This window comes from Neovison vison, chromosome 8, assembly GCF_020171115.1.
Source record: "Neovison vison isolate M4711 chromosome 8, ASM_NN_V1, whole genome shotgun sequence".
NCBI classification, from domain to species: domain Eukaryota; kingdom Metazoa; phylum Chordata; class Mammalia; order Carnivora; family Mustelidae; genus Neogale; species Neogale vison.
In genome coordinates, this window is record NC_058098.1 from 96,437,188 (window position 1) to 96,453,450 (window position 16,263).

Sequence of the window (16,263 nt, forward strand, 5' to 3'; positions counted from 1 at the left end):
TGTCTTTTGCTTATGTTACTTTACTAAACACAGGTTGCAGCAACTATCACACATGCTACCAACATTTTGTCTTCTGTCCTTGCCTCCTAGAGACACAAGTTTGTTAGGAACATGTTCTGCCTTCCAAGAACTACAGGCGGCAATTTATCCAATGTTCAATCTCACCATTTTTTCAGTCTCCAGTACTAGTTTCCTCAAATCCCACCCTTCAACCTTAATGCAGTGATACAGATGTAAGGACTAAGGGTCGTAGCTATATCCCACTACTGTTACTCATTTATATCAATAAAGGTAGAGTAGGTTATGTTGTGGTAGTCAACAGCCTCCATGGTCTAACTAGAAAAAGCTTTATTTCTTGCTCATCTCCCATGTCCACCACAGGTCAGCTGGGGCTCTTTGCATTACCCTTGCTCACGCTCCATGCTGCTGGGCAACCGTCATCAGGATGTTTCTAGTGCCTATGAAGGAGGGAAAGAGAACATGGCATATTCACACGAGCTCTCACAAACACAAAGGGAAATAACCACCCATCATTCCATGAGTCAAAGCAAATTACATGGCTACACGTAACTTCAGCGGGATCAAGAATTGAAATAAATGCATGCTGTCTGAGAATAGAACTAGAATTCTCAAATTCATCTTTTTTCTCTCACTCTTTTCCTCCCTCTCCTCTCCCCTTTATCTTTTCTCTCTCTCTACCCCGCCTTTGAACTGTACACCATTTACTTAGGTGTAATAATTTGACGGAATATTTTATTGCAGTGATTTCCCATCTGTGTTCTTCCAAATCATAGTGCGGTCTCGGGAACTGGGGTAGAGGGTATGGAAAAGGAGGTTCTGGGCATGAAGGTCTTTGCCCAAATTCAGCTCATATAGACTACCTATGATAGCTTTCCTTTTAGACACAATCCTTTAAGAATGAATTCCAGATGTTTCATGTGTGTTTATTCATTCTGGCCTTTTCTTCCTGGTTAACCTCAGTTCACTGGTGTAAGTGCAATGAACTGCAGGTGACTGACCCACCTAAATACTACCTCTGGGCACTGCAGTGATGGGTTAATATTTTCTTGCATTCAACTGCATTTTTCTGGGACCTCTGGATTAGGCAGTGTTGAATCTTCATAATAGTAAATCCTTGACAATTTTATGATGAGAACACGTTAATGAATAAAATACTTAGAAATTGAGTCACTCTAGACTCCTCTCTATCCCTGAAAATTAGAAAATAATAGCTTTGTGAAATGGCTTAAAAGAGGTGAAGGAAGAAGCACTTAGACCAGAAATTACTTCCAAATTAAGCTCGAGATACAAATATTGGAGTAGGATGACAGAAATTCCATCTGGAGAAAGGAGCTCGGATATCTTACATTTATACCAGTGGACTGGCTATGGTCATGTTTTGTGTAAATATCAACTGAATTCTTGCAGCAGGCAGGTCAGTGTATTTGCTGATGCATAACGAGGGTGCTCAAACTTAGACTGTTTATCCCCTGGAGTCTCATTAAACTAAATATACTTGCCTTAAGCCACCTGCCTTTGGGCAGTCGCAATGGAAATAAAATCAAATTCACTTCCCATCTTGATAAATTGGCATTAACTACTACTTTATCTGAAATAGGCTTGATAATTAGTGTCTCTGATTACATGGAGAAAACTGTTGAATCTTTTAGAATGCTTTAAAAAAATGCAGGCTTTCTAAATTTGCTGCAGTTGAGGGAGGAGATTTGAAAGCCCTGAGCCAGTCATGACTGGGATGAGCGTCATTAAAATAGCAATCTTTTTTTGGTAACTCATCTTGTCCCAAGTAAGTGTGATTTAAGAATATGGGAACACCTGTTCTGGGGTGGCAATTTTTACCTCATGGCTCCAATATCCACAAGAGGCTTGTGAGTGGGGGAGAAGGATATGGATATTAAGAGTAAGATGTCTAAATGAAGAATTATGAGAAGGGATCCTTAGGAAATGGACTGCCACAGGACCGTGGTCCAGCTCTGTGTCTAGTTTATCCATCACCAGCTGAAAATAGCTCACTTCGGTTATATCTCGGTCAATAACTATTGATCATGCACCGTGAGCTAAATACCATGTGGGCGCTGGGGCACCTGTCTCTTTCAATGCGGTGAGCAGCTCTTGACCACTTGGGTCTTCTCAGGTTGCCAGGAAGCAGACAGAAAGCAGAGCCAGGCCCTTGCTTGCCCCAGGGTTCCACAAAATTCTCTCTCCCGGTTTCTCATCTACTACCTCAGGTAGAATTTCTGTTTCAACTGTAAGGAACACTTCTTGCAGGTTTCCTAAAGCTTTGTTCAACAACACACGAATTGTCCTGAGGCTTAGACTTATGTTGAGAGACTGGCCAGAAAATTCTATTTTCCGGACCACCACACACCTCCGGGCCTTTGAGGAAATATGACCACAAGGGGGCATCATGTAGACTGGGAAAAGAAATCATTGGCAAGTTCCTTGAATGGAAAGAGAAAGAAGAGGAAAAAAATAACAGTAGGGGAAAATAAAACCAAAATACCATAAAAAACCTCACACAGATTGTTTGGTCAAAGTGGGGTTAATGATAGTGTAATGAGCTAATATTTCTTAAGAGCTTACTTTGTTCCTGGCTACTGTGAGGAAATACCATAGGTAGAGTGTTTAAGTAAATCTTCCCTCAGTCCCATAGGAAGAGAGTGCCTGTACTACCTGGCCCTAGTGTATGGTAGAGCAGGGCCTGGAATGAAAGTCCTTCTGACTCCAGAGCCCTGCCCCAGCCCCAGGGGTGGCTTTGGTCTCTGAATTTGTAGTTCCACTATGATGGGACACATGGACCTTGTTTGAAAGAAATATGGAGACTTTGGCAGGTTTCAAGAGTGTCTGTGGTGTGGAAAGACTCTGATAATCTCTGTGGTGAATGTATGGATAGAGGTCTAGAAGATGTTGAGGGGAGACATGAGATCCATTATCTCAGCAGCCCATGTATTGGTCAGTGCCTGAACAGGGGTATGATGAAGGTGCCTGAGAAAAGTGTATTAATTTACAATATGTTCATAATGCACAAACTAAAGGATCTGGTGATTTGTTTGATTTGTGGGCTGAAGGAGAGGGAGACATGGAATATTTCCAAGACTGTGGCCTTCCCAGAAAAACATAGATAGGAAATCCGATTTAATTGGATATGGCAGAATTTTGGAAGTACTCACATTCAATCTTACAGATTAGAGCACTGTGCCTGAAGAATCTTTATTCTCTCTCTCTCGGGTGACTGACCATACTGTCACAACACTAGGTCATGTGAATCTGAAGGACTGGGACACTCTTAGAGAATCCTACAGACGCAGGCCTAGCACACTTTTCTGGTTCACTCCGTTGTGATGCTTGCTGTATTGGGGGATTTCACAGACTTCTTTAACTGCGAGAGCAAAGCTTAGACTACTCTCTTCCCAAGAGATTATTTCTTGAGCTACAAGAAAAGAAGGAATCAAGGAAGAGATAGTCTTTAATCTTGATTTTGTATATGGTGAAATTTTCTATTTGCTTTTACCTTGTTACTTTATAATATTTCTGTTAGAAAATAGTGACACTCATTTCTCAGAGTCCCAAAAAGGAAAGGACAAGTGATTGGATGCCATTCTTTTCAATCATCAGGGTATAAAAGAGGGAGATCAGTAGTGAACTGGAACAGGTTTATAGGGCCTGCCTGGAGACAAACCTTTTTTGCTCAGACCAAACTAAGGTGGGGCAGAGGGTGTAGTTTTCTTAGATGACTGCCTGGCCTTTACCAACTGGGTATGATAACATTTGATTATTACATAATATTATTTTAAGGAAAATTGAATAAACCTTTATGGAACATCTTTTTTTTTTTTTGATGATTTCTTCTACTATTGTGAACTTTGCAGTCATTGACTAATAAAAATGATCTACTAATTCTTTTGAAAAAGGCAGACTCCTGTTTGATGTGACAACAAGAACAGGGCTAGGGACAATGGGCTAAAGTCAAAAGGAAGGACTAATTAAATTGCCGTTCTGAATGCAGTGGAGAGGACTCCAACCGAAGGATAACCATTTTGTTTTCTGTTGTCTGAAGTCTGAATAAATCCCACTTCTGCCATTTTATTAAGAGGTAACCAGAACTGTGGCGAGAGAAACTGCCAGCACTGTGCATTATGTATTTATGCTTCTTTGGGTGTTTTGTTCTACAAACTAAAGTAAGATTGAAGAAGCTTTGTATATTTTGCTTTTCCCATAATACGAGCTAAAACAAGAATTATGAAGTGGGTGTCATAATGAAAATGGAGTCTGAAGTGTTCTCATGAGAAAAATGTAGGATCGTTATGCGTAAACCAGGGCAATGGATAACGTATCTCCCTACTCTAGGCGTCTATGTGGTGGTGAACTGAAAATGCTTACGAAAACCTCTTCAGTTTGAAAAGTCAGCATAGGAAAACCCCACAGGAATAGAACACGTTTTGTTTTTTACTATGTTGTTTTTAATCAGTCTTCTAATCATGAAAATAATTTTTTCTTAAGCCTAGGAATGTAGAATTTTTGTGATGAAGAGGCAGTGCTTTCACTTACTAACTTCCCATTTTATTAAAATTGTGGGGGATTACCATTTTTATTAATTGGGTCCTTTCGGGCTTGTATTTACATGCTAGTTTTCATTCATCCCCTGCATCTGCAAGAACAGTGAAGAAAATGTTTTAGGGCTATTCTTAGATGGAAAATCTGAGACGTAGGAAAAGGTAAAATGTCTTGCCCCAAGCCAGGGATGCTGGTAAACTAAGATGTATTTGTTGTTATATTGTTGCATATTATTTCGTGGTGTAGAGGTATCAAGGCTCAGATAATCAGTCACTATCTTTAGACACCTTGATTGTTTTCAGTTTCTTTCTTTTTTTTTTTTTTTAAAGATTTTATTTATTTATTTGACAGAGAGAGAGAGAGAGCACAAGCAGGCAGAGAGGCAGGCAGAGGGAGAGGGAGAAATGGGCTCCTGGCTGAGCAGAGAGCCTGATGTGGGGCTTAGTGGGACCATGACCGGAGCTGGAGGCAAACACTTAACTGACTGAGCCACCCAGGCAACCTTGTTTTCAATTTCTTATAAATACTAAAATAGAAATCTTTATGAATGTCTATTTTGGGCCTTTAGAGTAATGCCTTCCTTTTGAATGTTTTCCTGCAAAAAATTCTGAAATTAAAACACAAATTTGAAGGCATCTCACAATTGTTTGAACACAGCCCTATTGAAGTCTTTATATTGTGTATAGAGTCGCTCTCTGCCAGACTATGTCCTAGGCTGTGATTTTATTATCGTCTTGTTTGTATTTCTGACATGGCACAGTGTTTGGGACACGGCGGGCCCTCAGGAACTGTGGAATAGCAATTAATGTTTATTGCGTTTTGAAGTTCTTGGTTACAAAATAGAGTGGCGTCATTGTGTCATCTCCTGAAAAACATTACTCTTTTAAACCTTTTTGGATATAAAATATCAAATGTTTTGTTTCAACTGCAAATCGATGCTAAATATGAAAGCAGAGATTTTTTGCTAATTGAAATGGTAATCAAAAGAGTTATGTTTATTGAAAACATTCCACATGGTAAGTTTCATCTCAGCACTGTAATTAAGACCACTTCATTACTTCTATTCAAATTCTCCATTTTCTTTGCCCTCGTGGCCTTTCACATTTTTGGAATAAACATTTCTTCCAGCTATGTATTTGAGAAATAGTGCATTTGTTGTCAAGATTTATATTTGGAGGGTTTTGCAACTAATTTAACAGAAAATAATGTCTTATTTAGGAGCAACAACAAAAAGAGCAGATTGAGTAATTGGAGACATATAGAAGAAGGAGTGAAAGGTATTGCATTACCTTGCTGTGGAGTGCAACATTCACTCAAAGTTTCAGTGTTCTCTTTGATTACCCAGGAGAGATTAAATGTAGTAGCTTTTTTTACTGTCATATTTTTCCGCTGTCAATGCCCTTTTTTAGTGCTAGGAATTTTCTAGTTAAATCAAAAAAAAAAAAAAAAATCACAGCCAAGACTTCTATCAGAGCATGTTTCTAGGAATTTTGTGGTTTCAGGTCTCACATTCAAGCCTTTAATTCATTTTAAGTTTATTTTTATGAATGGTGTAACATAGCATTCCAGTTTCATTCTTTGGCATGTGGCTGTCCAGTTTTCTACCATCATTTATTGAAGAGACTGTTCTTTTCTCACTGTATATTCTTGCTTCCTTTGTTATAAATTAATCGACCATATATGTGTGGGTTATTTCTGGGATCGCTGTTTTGTTCCATTGAGCTTTGTGTCTTTTGTATGCCAATGACATACCGTTTTGATTATTAGAGCTTTGTAATGTAGTTTGAATCAGAGAATATGATACTTCTGGCTTTTTTTTTTTGAGACTGCTTTAGCTATTTGGGGTCTTTATTGTCACATACAAATTGTAGGATTGTTCTATTTCTGTGAAAAATACCATTGGAATTTTGATAGGTATTGCACTGAATCTGTATATTGCTTTGGAGATCATGGGCATTTTAACGATATTAGTGATTCCAATACATTAGCATGGGATATTTGTCCATTTATTTGTGCAGTCTTCATTTTTTCTCATTAATGTCTTATATTAATTAGTTTTCTCATTAATAATAGTATCATTAATGTCTTACTTTTTCTCATTAATGTTTTAATGTATAAGTCTATTCTGTTTGGCTAAATTTAATCCTATGTATTTTATTCTTCTGGTGTAATTTTAAATGAGACTATTTTCTTAATTTCTCTTTTGATAGTTATTTTTTAATGTATAGAAATGCAATAGATTTTATCCATTCTCTCTTAATAATCATTTGAGCTGCTTCCACAGTGTTGACTGGTATGAGTAAGCTTACTATCAGTATTCTTAGATAAATCTCTTTGTGGGCATATGTTTACATACTTCTTCCATATATACCGAGAATTGGAATCACCAGGTACTAGCATAGACTTATGTTTAACTCTTAAGAACTCACCAAAGAAGTTTCTAGTGTGGTTATACCATCATCTAGTCTTTGCTGAAATATTTAGGAGTTCTGGTTCCTCTGTAGTATAGTTTGGTTATTATCAGTCTTTTTAAAAAATCTTAACCATGTTAGTGATTGTGAAGTGGTTTCTCATTATAGTTTAAATTTGCATTTCCCAAATGACTAATGATGTTAAGTATGTTTTCATGTACTTTTTGGCTGTTCATATATCTCTTTTAAAATATCCACTTAAGGGTGCCTAGGTGACTCAGTCTGCCTTCAGCTCAGGTCATGAGCCCAATGTCCTGGGATCTTGTCCTGCATCAGGCTACCTACTCAGTGGGAGTCTTTTTCTCTCCCTCTCCCTCTCCCCTTGCTTAGCTCTCTCTCTCTCTGTCAGATGAATAAATAAAATCCTTAAGAAAAAAATATCCACTCAATTCTTTGCTTAATCTTCTAATTAGTTATTTTTTAAAGAGTTTCATATATATTCTGTATATACAATATAACAGATACATAGTGGTGCAATTATTTTCTTCAGTCTGTGGTTCATGTATTAATATTCTTAACAATATTATTTGATGATCAGAGTATTTTAATTTTGTACGAAGTCTAATTTATTATTTGTGGTGTATGGTTAGTATGTTTCATGTCCACTTTATGAAGACTGCCTACTCCAAGGTCAGGAAGATGTTCTACCTTGTTTTCTTCTAAAAGCATATGGATTTTCTGTTAATGCAAATGTTGTATCTCAAATTATTTTCTGTGAATGGTGTGAGATAGTGGTGTAGATTTGTTTTTATCTCCTATAGATTTATCCAGTTGTCACACAATCATTTGTTAAAAAGACTTTCCTTTCCTTACTGGATTTACTTGGTCCCTTTATTAAAAATGAGTTGAGCAGTGAATCTATTTCTACAATCTGTAGTCTGTTCTTATGACACAGTTTTCTATGCTAATGTCAACACCACCCTGTCTTAATTACTGTATCTTTATAGTAAATCTTTAATTCAGGTAGTGTGATCCTCCAACTCTGTTTTTCTTTTTAAAGATCACTTGGCTTTTCTGTACTCTTGCATTTCTACATGAATTTTAGAATCAGTGTATCTTTTTCTTCTGGAGTGCCTACTGGAATATTGAGAGTGGTTGTACTGAATTTACATACCATTTTGGGGCGGGGGACATCTTGACAATACTGAGTCCTCCAATCCATGAACATAGTTTTAGTTTTTTAACTTCTTCATCCATGTTTGTAATTTTCAGTATAGATATTTTGCACATATTTTCTTAGGTATTCTTTTAGATTGTGATGTTTTGATAGTATTCTAAAAAGATTTTATTCCTAAAATTTATTTTCCAAATATTTGTTGCTAGTAAATGGAAACACAACTGATTTCATATATTCTGTATTCTATGATCTTACTAAATCCACATAGTAGTTTTTATAGATTCCTTAAGGTTTTCTATGTAAATGATCATGTTATATGCAAAAAAAAAACCCCAAAAAACAAAAAAAAAAAACCCCAGATTTAGTTCTTCTTTTTCCAACTTTATGTCTTATTATTTTTTGGTCCTCTCATCACACAGATGAGCACTCTTACTACACACTGTTTGACAGAACTGATGAGAGTGAACATAACTTGTATTTAGTGACGGTGAAATATAATATTAACAGTAGGTTTTTCATTGATGCCACTTGTAGTATGGAGAAAATTTTCATATATTTCTAGTATGCTGAGGACTTTTAACATTTATCAGTGTGATTATAAGTTTTTTCTGTTTACTTATTTATTTTTATTCCAACGTTCCCCCATACAACACAACCTTTGACAAAACCTTTCAGCTCTCAACTCCCTGGCAGCCATCTCTGTTCTGGTGTGTGGAGTCCAGCCCTGCAAATATCCAGCTGAGCCCCAGCTTAGTATCTGCAGTGATACCCACGCATACTTTGCCTCCACTCTCATCCTGCACAGCTCCTCCTCTCCGGTGTCCTGCCTTGCAAATTCCAGCCCCTTCTGTATTTTGGAACTTTTTCGTCTACCTCCTCAGCTTTGGGAGACACCGACTCTGCTTGGATTGGTGGCAGCAAAATGCCCTGAGGCAGACAGATGAAGCAATTTTGGGGTTCACCACATGTGTTTCCTTCTCTCCAGGATCACTGTCCTGTTCTGCATGTTGCCCAGTGCCTTTTAAGGATATAACCATTAGTGGAACAGGGTGTAAACGTGAAAGAGTAGAGAAGAGTAAAAGGGATACCACACTTAAAAAAAAAATGTGAGCATATGGAAAAATGTAATGTTTAGTTGACTTTTTATAGTATGAGGCACATAGGGGCCTGTTGAAATTTATAAAAGTTGAACTTGATCATCTCAGTGTTGTCTAGTAATTTTAAAATAGCAGAGTTTCATCCCATGTGGTTTTTGATAGTAACATTTTACTATGCATATAACTTAGTGTAGGAAAAATTAATACTGGTCTTAAACAGAAGTAAATAAACATGGTTCTAAGGCATTGCAAACACAATTTAAAATGTTGAAGTTCAGTTTTCTCATCTGTTAGTGAAGATACCATTATTTGTCTTTCAAGATTGGTGTGAGTATTCCAGATAATGTCTGTAAAACCCTCAGCCTCATGCTTTGTCTGGAATTTAGCACGAGACCATTAGGTGATGTGGATGATAATAATGGTAATGAAACCATAAGTCCTTTATCTTATAAGCTGAAAACACTGAACTTTCTGGCAGTATCTCCTCTCAGGAAGGGTCAGTAACTTATTTACAGTTTTCCTGGCACTGCATAAGAACAGGCTGGTAAAAATGCTATCTGGATGAGATCCATGGAAATCTGTTTAACTCTGCTCCTGGCCTATTTAATCAATTCATCATGGAAAGTGCTTTATGGAAAGCAGTGAGTGCTGCCATTGCACAATTCTTCTTTCATATTTTGATACCATAAATGTCACATCTTTGATGACTTTAAAAGTAATCTTTATGGGAAATGCATTGCTTAATATACAGGACCGAAGAAATACCCCCTTCTCCCCCAAATAAGCACATTTATGATGAAGAAAAAAAAATGCTCTTTCTCTCTCTAAACAATAAGGCAACAAAATCAAAGCTGAGGAATGAATATTTCTAGAGTAGTGAGGTAATTAGAACAATTAGAAGCAAATGCAGAGTAATTGCAGTGCATTCTTCTTTTAGCTATTTATACAGTGAAAGTTCTAGGGCAAGAACGATCCTTTAGATTTGCTAGCTTCAGCATTGGGTACAACAGTGTTAGTCCCACAAAAAAAAAGGGTGGGGGGTGCAAGTAAATTTTGTTAACCTTTCCAAAGAAAATTCGCTAGGGAAGGGGCATGGTACTTATGTAGCTTAATAAATATCATGATTTCAGAACACTGAAAAGGTGATTTTTAAAATTTTAGGTTATCCCACTGAAAAGTACGATTTACTACTCTGAAGCAAATTGCTTGTTTTTTTCTGAAATTCAGATATTTGTCAGACCTTTGATGTGTGATGCATCAGACAATAAGAAAGTAAGTGAAGATAAAACATTGCATGTATCCGTGTGTGTAGCTCTATCTATCATCCATCTATCTATAATTTATATAGTAAAGTTTATATAACACATTCTTCAAAAAGGATTTCAAATAGACTACCAAAATAATCGTCAGTAGAACTAAATAAAAAAAAATAACTGGCTAAAAATAAGTGAGTAATTCAAGGAAAAGGGAAAATGAAAGTAATACATTTTGTTTTGCTGGGATTAAAGACTTAGGTAGATGACTTTTTTTTTTCCCCTAATTTAGAAATACCTATGAATGAAACTTTTGGTTATGAAATGTATTCAGAAGACTCACCTAAATACAAGACAATTGAAGAAAAAGAAAGAGAAAGAGAGTAATACCATGGCCTATCTGAGAAATAAAGAGCAGTCAGAGGAGGGCCTGAAAAGGGAGGAAGGGAAGGGTGGGTGCATGGTCAGGAGGAAAGTAGCTCAGGCTCAATCAATCAAAAGGCAAAGAATGAGCAGTGAGAACTTCTCTTTGAAGGGATATCCCAAGTAACTTTAAAAACTGTGGAGTCTGATATTCTCTTTTGGTAATTACTCACTTGGAGCTACAAAGTAGGCCTCTGATTTATTTCCAGAGCTTGAGCAAATACCTACGAAATACCACAACATTGCATTATTGATGCTTGGCTTACAAAATTAAGGGAGAGTCATAGCATTCTTGCAAAGGATGAAATGAAATTGGCTCTGGAGGTAAGATGACAGGATGGAAACCAAATCTAGAGGCTCAAATGACTAGGAGAATGCAAGCCTTCATATACCCCCACCCTGAGGCCATGATGGATATCCCAGGAAGGGTGTTTATTGAGCTTTCAACCATGAACGGAATGGTCTTGAGCTGTGTAGTTGGATTTTAAAGGTCTAGAAGATCCAGAAGCCCTGGGGGTACCTAGGCATTTTTGTTTACATCACTTATTGTAACAATAAAAACAAAAGTAATACCAAAAAATAAGGAGCAATAATATTGTTAAAATTATACTTTTGGTTTTATTGAGGCTTAGAGAGACATTGTAAAAGACTGATTTTCAAGAAAAAGTAGATATTAATTTCTTTACATACAGTAGCTTAAGAAGATAATGTCATTTAAGGCAAATGAGTCAGACATACATAAGATTACTAGTTGGGTTACTAGTTGGAAAGATCTAAATGGACACATGAAAAGCGGTTGAGGTAGGTTACTTCCACAAGGTTGCTTATCAATTTTTCCTACAATGTCATTTATACTATTCAAGTTTTGGGCAAATAAAAAGGAAAAATGATTCCCTGCAGCTAGTTGTTTACATGGTTTTACATATATTATTTATGGGAAAAAAATCCCATTGGATATAAACCAGTTTCACAGAAAAATAATACTGACTTATTAGGTTTGGGAAATCCAACTCAATGAGAAATTTTACCAGCTAAATAGGCTACATCATAAGCCTCCTTTCTAGCTGAGTCAAATTGGCCTAAAATGTGTTTTAAACAATAGTTACTCTGCAGATGCTAAAGGTATATATTGTCTTCCAGAAAAAAATAGATAAAACAAAAACAACAACAAAAACTTCAATATCTCAAATTGCTTTAAAATGTCAAATGGCAATGAAGCCACGTTATAAACGAATTCCTTGCCAACATTAATATTTTAACTTAGATATGCCCTATGAGAGAAGTAATCCAAGCCAGTAAATATTGGTTTTAATATTTATGAAAATGAATCTGGCTAAAGCAATAATTTTGATTTGCAAAAATATTCCCTTTTCACATTGATACTTCACCATATCAGCCAAATCCCATCTCAGCTTGTGTATTAGTCAAATAATAAGCTATGATCCAAATGTTAAAACATACCAACTGTCTCAAATTGATTATTTAGGTCATTAAGTGAAATAAATCAAATCTAAATGTCCTCTAAAAATAAGAAACTCTTCAAAAATGTTATTTTAATAATGATTACTACCTGGTATAGAATTTGTGGGAAAACAAAACAAAACAAAACTTGACTGGTGGCAAGGAAGGGAAAAATGTCAAATTTTAACTCATGTTTGGTGACAGAATGAACAGAGGCCTTAGTCAGGAATATGGTTTTATACATCAGACAGATTAAAGTTCAGATCATATCTCTACTTGCTGAGCCTGTGGTGAAGTCATTAACTACATATGCTTTTGTTTCCTTACTTAAAAATGAAGGCTAAATGGCCTTTGATCACCATCCATGTGGAAACGAGTGGAATACATGTGTGTTTGCGTGCATATATAATGGTGTGTGTGTGTGTGTATGTGTGTGTGTATAACATCTGACATTTACTCAGTGGACACTTAGTAAGAGGAGTATTTATTAATTCATAATCATAAAGCAGCATAACTTATTTGATATTTTTCCTTCTTTCTAATGAGATCTTTTTGTTGTTAATGATCATGACTTAGATCTGGCTGACAGATATAAGAGAAAAGAACTGCTATACATTTTGGTTCAGGTAAACTTCAGCTTTGCTATGATGTTCAACTTTTATAAATAAATAAATAAATAAGCCAGTACCTTTATATACCATACATATGACATTATATCTATATGTATATCTATATTTATTTAATTAGCAACATAAAAAGTAGAGTTTACTAAATCGTCCAAAACCTAACCTATTAGCTTTAGGTGGTAACGTATGGGTGACAGGCGGGGATACTCACCACTATACAAACAAAGAAAGAGGTAATGTATGGGTGATTGTTACATTACTTTTTGTTCTTTTTGAAATTAAAAAAAAATTTCCCCAAATTGAAATGCCACTGTTTAATTTTGTCTTTATGTATCTTACTGCTCCATATAACCAACAGTGTTTTTTTTTTTAAATTTTTTAATTTTTTTATAAACATATAATGTATTTTTATCCCCAGGGGTACAGGTCTGTGAATCACCAGGTTTACACACTTCACAGCACTCACCATAGCACATACCCTCCCAATGTCCATAACCCCACCCCCTTCTCCCAACAGCCCTCCCCCCAGCAACTCTCAGTTTGTTTTGTGACATTAAGAGTCTCTTTTGTTTTGTCTCCCTCCCAATCCCATCTTGTTTCATTTATTCTTTTCCTATCCCCCAAACCCCCCACATTCCATCTCCACTTCCTCATACCAGGGAGATCATATGATATTGTCTTTCTCCAATTGACTTATTTTGCTAAGCATAATACCCTCTAGTTCTATCCACGTCATCGCAAATGACAAGATTTCATTTCTTTTGATGGCTGCATAGTATTCCATTGTGTGTATATACATCTTTATCCATTCATCTGTTGATGGACATTTAGGTTCTCTCCATAGTTTGGCTATTGTGGACATTGCTGCTATAAACATTCAGGTGCACGTACCCCTTCGGATCACTACATTTGTATCTTTAGGGTAAATACCCAGTAGTGCAATTGCTGGGTCATAGGGCAGTTCTATTTTCAACATTTTGAGGAACCTCCATGCTGTTTTCCAGAGTGGTTGCGCCAGCTTGCATTTCCCACCAACAGTGTAGGAGGGTTCCCCTTTCTCCACATCCTCGCCAGCATCTGTCATTTTCTGACTTGTTGATTTTAGCCATTGTGACTGGTGTGAGGTGGTATCTCATTGTGGTTTTGATTTGTATTTCTCTGATGCCGAGTGATGTTGAGCACTTTTTCATGTGTCTGTTGGCCATCTGGATGTCGTCTTTGCAAAAATGTCTGTTCATGTCTTCTGCCCATTTCTTGATTGGATTATTTGTTCTTTGGGTGTTGAGTTTGCTAAGTTCTTTATAGATTTTGGACACTAGCCCTTTATCTGATAGGTCATTTGAAAATATCTTCTTCCATTCTGTCAGTTGTCTTTTGGTTTTGTTAACTGTTTGCTTTGCTGTGCAAAAGCTTTTGATCTTGATGAAATCCCAATAGTTCATTTTTGCCCTTGCTTCCCTTGCCTTTGGTGATGTTCCTAGGAAGAAATTGCTGGGGCTGAGGTCAAAGAGGTTGCTGCCTGTGTTCTCCTCAAGGATTTTGATGGATTCCTTTCTCACATTGAGGTCCTTCATCCATTTTGAGTCTATTTTCATGTGTGGTGTAAGGAAATGGTCCAATTTCATTTTTCTGCACGTGGCTGTCCAATTTTCCCAACACCATTTGTTGAACAGACAATCTTTTTTCCATTGGATATTCTTTCCTGCTTTGTCAAAGATTAGTTGACCATAGAGTTGAGGGTCTATTTCTGGACTCTCTATTCTTTTTTTTTTTTTTTTAAAGATTTTATTTATTTATTTGACAGAGGGAGATCACAAGTAGGCAGAGAGGCAGGCAGAAAGAGAGAGGAGGAAGCAGGCTCCCTGCTGAGCAGAGAGCCCGATGCGGGACTCGATCCCAGGACCCTGAGATCATGACCTGAGCCGAAGGCAGCGGCTTAACCCACTGAGCCACCCAGGCGCCCTGGACTCTCTATTCTGTTCCATTGATCTATGTGTCTGTTTTTGTGCCAGTACCCTACTGTCTTGATGATGACAGCTTTGTAATAGAGCTTAAAATACGGAGTTGTGATGCCACCAACTTTGGCTTTCTTTTTCAATATCCCTTTGGCTATTCGAGGTCTTTTCTGGTTCCATATAAATTTTAGGATTATTTGTCCAATTTCTTTGAAAAAAAAACTGGATGGAATTTTGATAGGGATTGTATTAAATGTGTAGATTGTTTTAGGTAGCATAGACATTTTCACAATATTTATTCTTCTAATCCAGGAACATGGAACATTTTTCCATTTCCTTGTGTCTTCCTCAATTTCTTTCATGAGTACTTTATAGTTTTCTGAGTATAGATTCTTTGCCTCTTTGGTTAGGTTTATTCCTAGGTATCTTACGGTTTGGGGTGCAACTATAAATGGGATTGACTCCTTAATTTCTCTTTCTTCTGTCTTGTTGTTGGTGTAGAGAAATGAAACTGATTTCTGTGCATTGATTTTATATCCTGACACCTTGCTGAATTCCTGTACAAGTTCTAGCAGTTTTGGAGTGGAGCCTTTTCGGTTTTCAACATACAGTATCATATCATTTGCAAAGAGTGATAATTTGACTTCTTCTTTGCCGATTTGGATGCCTTTAATTTCCTTTTGTTGTCTGATTGCTGAGGCTAGAACTTCTAGTACTATGTTGAATAGCAGTGGTGATAATGGACATCCCTGCCATGTTCCTGAACTTAGCGGAAAAGCTTTCAGTTTTTCTCCATTGAGAATGATATTTGCGGTGGGTTTTTCATAGATGGCTTTGATAATATTGAGGTATGTGCCTTCTATCCCTACGCTTTGAAGAGTCTTGATCAGGAAGGGATGCTGTACTTTGTCAAATGCTTTTTCAGCATCTCTTGAGAGTACCATATGTTTCTTGTTCTTTCTTTTATTAATGTATTGTATCACATTGATTGATTTGGGGATGTTGAACCAACCTTGCAGCCCTGGAATAAATCCCACTTGGTCGTGGTGAATAATCCTTTTAATGTACTGTTGAATCCTATTGGCTAGTATTTTGGTGAGAATTTTCGCATTTGTGTTCATCAAGGATATTGGTGTGTAATTCTCTTTTTTGATGGGATCCTTGTCTGGTTTTGGGATCAAGGTGATGCTGGCCTCATAAAATGAGTTTGGAAGTTTTCCTTCCATTTCTATTTTTTGGAATAGTTTCAGGAGAATAGGTATTAATTCTTCTTTAAATCTTTGGTAGA

The 16,263-nt window shown here is 36.7% G+C and overlaps 1 pseudogene; it reads left to right on the forward strand.

Annotated features, from left to right (window-relative positions):
* Window positions 1–420: 420 nt before the first annotated feature.
* The window catches only part of LOC122915450, an 88,323-nt pseudogene continuing 72,480 nt past the window's right edge, over window positions 421–16,263 (forward strand).